Raw genomic sequence first — 6001 nt, 5'->3', positions numbered from 1 at the left:
GCGCCCAGAGGCGCAGTTTCTACCAACGCGCTCTAACAAAAAATATTGCGCCATTGACTTTAGACTTTAGACCAGGTTTGAGTTGGTCTATGGCGCAGTCTATTTTCAGCTCCTTAAAATATCAATGCGGCGGCAATGCGCCTGAACACACCTCTTTTTTTTAGACCAGCACGCCCATGGGCGCACTAACGGGCGCAAATGCATTTACTAATTTAAGGACGTGGCGCTGAACGGGAAAACGCGAATGGCGCCGGACGCAAACTAGCAAACACACTTGCGCTGCGCCTTGCGTCGCATTGCGCCGGGTGTATTTTAGGGCCCATAAAGTCAGTATGGTTAGTAATATGACTTAATTTATTTTTTCTGTTGATTTTATCTATAGCTGTGGCTGGAAGTCAGTTGTAGTTCTTGTGTTTCACTTTATGAGTGCAAGCATAATGTTGAACCAACATTGCATTGTAACACTGATTCAATGACATTACCATTGTTTTGTTTATTTGTTTGTTTGTTTTAATGAAATTTCAAAATTTTTCCAACATTACTTGAAGGTGCAGACGTGATGTTGATTCAGTACAGTTAAAGTTGACATTTAACATTGATTTTACATTGTTTTGATGGGTGATTGCTATCTGAATGTTCATAATACAGACCGTTCAACTGGCACTACCCTTTTGCTAAATCAGTTGTTTGTTTAAAAGAATTTGTTTTGTTTTGTTTTGTGTCTGTTACCAAAAAATTGTGTGCATCTCTAACATCTCAACCAACAGGATTTGTCTGTTTCTGAAAGCTCACAGCTTCTGATATTCCAGATCATCAGCATATTTCAGATTTATCAGATTGTTTTTGGTTCACTATTTCCTCTAGTATAAAGTTGAAAATAATAAAGTTTTACAATATATAAACATTTTTAAATGTGTTGTTCTGATATGATTTATTGTTACATTAATAATTGGAATATGACAGCGTTTTGGATGCTCTAACAACAGCCATTAAACATTTAATTCTTATTCTAAAACATTAGAGTATGAGAGTTTTGCTGTCACTTTTATTTCATGTTCAGATGTGTTTATGTGATTCATGTAACATCTACCCAGCTAACAATTTTTTTAGGTTAGTATGATCCTGAAACATTCTTCCAACTTAAGTTTTCTCAACATTATAAGAACGTTGATTTGTAACATTCCAAAAAAAAAAAAAAATTATATATATATATATATATATATATATATATATATATATATATATATATATATATATATATATATATATAAAATATCATAAAAATATCAGCATAAAAATATGAATTTCTCTTAATGTTAATAGAACTCAATTTAGCCCCTTAACGGTCACTGCCCCGCTAGTGGGACGCTTCCCAGCCAGCACAGCCATGTAGGCTCCACATGGGTTAGCTCAGATGAAATGAACACTCTTCAGTGTGCACACTACAGGCTGTTACATGTAACACTGAATCAGTGTTAGACTTAATGAGATAATTAAGTGATGATTGAGCATTATCGAAGATAGCTGCTGTTAACAAGCAGAATCAATGAAGGAAAGAGAAACAACAAGAAAAAATATAAACGCAAGAACTACAACTGAAGAAGACATTAAAACTCTCAAGATCTCAACAGAGGAACAACTCCACAAACAACATTACTAGCTTCACTTTTTACTAACCAGATTGACTTTATTTCTGTCATATGTCTACAAAAGAAATAAGAAATATTGAGAAATAACAGAGGTTTAGATGTTGATGTTTTATTGAAAATAACGGTTGTGTTTGAAGTCACCATTATTGTGATCAGTGTTTGTCGGGCCCTTGACCCTTGACTTTTTAACATGAATTTTTCTCTGGCTGTTTGTTATGGCTAGAACAGCAAGAGAAAATTGAGGATGTCGAATTGATGACAGATGATGTTGGCTTGTTGTTGATGATACAGTTGTTATCATCATATAGTGGCCTTATTTGCTGATCTCATGAGAATAGTTGACTATAGTAGCCTTGTGACTCTACAGCAGGAGATTCAGCAGTGTTTTAATCAGATAATTCTTAAAATGTGTACAAAAGTTTCATTCTCCGGTTTAATAACACATTACACAATAAGCACTTTGAACTCCTGCAAGCTTTACTCACACACATACATCAAGAATAAGCCTATGAATCTGAACAATGGTGACATGCTTCATGCCACAATGCATTCTGGGTGCATAATGCAAAACTTATCCATGGCCCCCAGAGTGCATTGTGGCATGAAACATGTCATTGTTTAGATTCTTAGGCTGATTCTTAATGTCTGTGTGTGAGTAAATCTCACAGCAGTTCAAAGTGTTTAGTGCAATCTGTTTTAAAACTGGATCTTTTCTAGAATCACAATAAAACAAAGTTAAGATATTGCTCAAACTCAATCATAAGATCAGTGAATTAAGATTATATTCTTTTCATCAAGCAGTCGACAACATCTGATCGTGTTTTCTCTTGCTTTTCTTGCCATAACAAACTCAGTTGACGCCAGATAAAACACTCCTCGCCATGTTGGTGACATAAAAATAATTTAAATTTTAAAAAATCAACAAAAAAATCTGTTAATTAGAGCTTCTGTAGACGTATAACAGACATAAAGCCAATCTGGTTAGTAATAAGTGAAGCCGATAATGCTGTATGTGGAGATGTTTAAAGAAAAGATACTACAAAGGACTTCCAGCCACAGCCTTAGATGCAGTCAACTGAAGATAAAAGACATTAAAGGTGCCCTAGATTCAAAAATTGAATTTACCTTGGCATAGTTAAATAACAAGAGTTCAGTACATGGAAATGACATACAGTGAGTCTCAAACTCCATTGTTTCCTCCTTCTTATATAAATCTCATTTGTTTAAACGACCTCCGAAGAACAGGCGAATCTCAACATAACACCGACTGTTACGTAACAGTCGGGGTGTACGCCCCAATATTTGCATATGCCAGCCCATGTTCCCAACATTATGAAAGTCATTAGACAAGGGCAGAACGTCTGGATGTGCATAGCTGAATCAACAGACTAGGTAAGCAAGCAAGAACAATAGAGAAAAATGGCAGATGGAGCAATAATAATTGACATGATCCATGATTACATTATATTTTTTAGTGATATTTGTAAATTGTCTATCTAAATGTTTTGTTAGCATGTTGCTAATGTACTGTTAAATGTGGTTAAAGTTACCATCGTTTCTTATTGTACTCACGGAGACAAGAGCCGTCGCTATTTTCATTTTTAAACACTTGCAGTCTGTATAATGCACAAACACATCTTCATTCTTTATAAATCTCTCCAACAGTGTAGCATTAGCCGTTAGCCACGGAGCACAGCCTCAAACTCATTCAAAATCAATGTAAACTTCCAAATTAACACTGTACTTGAGCGATTAGACATGCTGCATGACGAACACTTTGTAAAGATCCATTTTTAGGGTTATATTAGCTGTTTGAACTTTTTTTATGTTGTTTAAGGCAAGCGCGAGCTCTTGGGGCGTGGAACACAAGATTTAAAGGGCCACACACCCTGAATTGGCTCATTTCTAATTATGCCCCAGTTAAAAAAATGAATAAAAAAAAATCTATGGGGTATTTTGAGCTGAAACTTCACAGACACATTCAGGGGACACCTTAGACTTATATTAAATCTTTTAAAATAAAGTTCTAGGGCACCTTTAAATCTCTCAATACAGTAGATCAGCAGAGAAGGATTAAACAACTCAACAAACAGCATTACCAGCTATTAATAACCAGTTTGACTTTTTTCTGCCATTCATATACAGAAGTTAGATGAATTTTGAGCTTTGAGCAATATTGGATATCATTATCGGAATGGTCTACGGATTAAGCAAAACAACTGGACATTTAAGAAACATCAATCAATCAAAAACTTATGATAGATCTTTATTAAAACATAAACATGGCATTCATGTGTAAATTAAATTGTCCATTGTCCACTGTCAGGAGACTACAACAGACAATCCGGACTGTGGAGAGGATTATTGGTCCTCCCTGTCCCCTCCAGGACACTGTGCAGGCTCCCAAGGCATATGCCTATGTAGTACCCCACTGCTTGGTGCAATATCTATGTAAACTTGGTTGATATTTATTCATATTGTCCATAATACTGTAAATGTTCAATGTGCTGTATCTTTATAATTTTATATTTTTATTCTTAAATGTATTACTATATTTCTTGTTGTTGTATTTGTATATGTGTGTACTGGAAGCTTGAAAAATTCCTTGTATGTGCAAGCACACTTGGCAATAAAGCTCTTTCTGACTCTGATAAACAGATGAATTATCATATATATTTATGGTTGTGTGCAATACATTATTTGTCATTCAGTGTTTGCGAAGAGGTCTGAGATTAAATACTCACTAAACATAAAACGATTTCATCTGTTTGTGTTTAATAGCTTTAAATTACAATACACGAGCACTAGTCAAAGCATATCCATTGGAATTACAACCATTGCCGGAACAACCTGCAGGCAGACGTGTTTATTCTGTTATGTTCTGTTTAGTTATGTTTTCACGCTGTTTGCTTTGTCCCCATTTTCCTGTGTTCTCTAGTTAGTTCCCTTGTTTATTATTTAGTACCCACACCTGTTCCGTTTTGTCTTTGATTACACTTCTCAGAAATTTAAGCCTTGAGTTTCCTTGGTTCTTTTGTCCTGTATCATGTTAAATGTGGTTGTGTTAAAGTTTATCCTAAAGTTTATGTTCCTTATTTATTTAAAACTCTTTTTGTCCTCTATCTCTTTCATTGTGTGCTTCATTACAGCCACTGTGACTATCTAAATCTAAATATGTGAATTGTCCTGTAAAACCTAAAAATGAACTGGTGACCACAGCTGACATTTTTTTTACCATAAATTTCATGGAATTTTTTTTCACTGTACAAATATTGAATGCCTTGAAATTCATACAGGAAGTTGGATCAACTACTACCTGTAAATTGAATCTACTTCACACTTCATGTCTGCTAAACACTACTGGGTTAATCCAACAAAATGAATTTACTTGTCAGTTTGGGTTAACAAATCATTTTTTACAGTGTAGACACTCAATGATCAAACTATGTCATCTTACTTATTAAATCATATAGAGGTTGTATCAATTATTTTCTCATATCACATGATGAATTTAACATGCCTACCAAACATGTCACTAAAGTACAATCCCATTTTTTTTTAAGTTATTATAAGCCCTGAACTTTGTGCAGGGGTTTAGGAATGTGGTTGCAGAGATTTGAAAAGAGATTAGAGAAAGTATGATCATAATGTTCCAGTAATGCTGACAAACAGCAACAACAAATCACCTGAGAAACACCTGAACTGACAAAAGTTCAATGTTTAACTGCCGCACAGATATTAATTTTCCATGTTTTAAGCCACGAATATTTAGATCACTTCTGAGCAAACTGCAAGTTTTGCACACTTGCGATCCAAATACAGCACCTGCTGCAGTTTTACAATCACTAAAACAGCCTGACATTATAAAATGCTTCAAGTTGATGTGCCCTATTAAAAGATGAAATTCAATATACACCTTATTGATGGTGGGTACTCTATACAGGCAAGCAGATCAAAGCAGATCTACATAGAATATGAACATGCTGAATTTCACATTGCGCATTTTGGGGGTTTATTTATGCGAAATGTTTAGGTTACAATGTGGTTTCATCCATGATACAATTAGGATATTGTAGTGATCTGTATTGTGCCGTGAAGTAGTTGCCAAGAGTATGGAAATCAGTAAAGATGCATCCAAGGATATAATCATGGTTAGTTCAGAGTATTTTAACATTTCAGCAAACGAAACTGAAATAATCAAATTATCTAAAAATCTACTTACAGTACAGTTACAGTAAGTAACTTTTTTACAGAAAAAACAGTTTCTCAAGCATGTTATCAGGAAGATATATCAGATTTCCAGTTCATATAAAAAGTAACTCAACTGTCAGGCTGCAATATCCATCGAACGT

This window comes from Chanodichthys erythropterus, chromosome 3 (genome assembly GCF_024489055.1).
Source record: "Chanodichthys erythropterus isolate Z2021 chromosome 3, ASM2448905v1, whole genome shotgun sequence".
In the NCBI taxonomy this organism is placed as follows: domain Eukaryota; kingdom Metazoa; phylum Chordata; class Actinopteri; order Cypriniformes; family Xenocyprididae; genus Chanodichthys; species Chanodichthys erythropterus.
The sequence above is the reverse complement of the archived record's forward strand: the minus strand, read 5'-3'. Positions refer to the sequence as shown.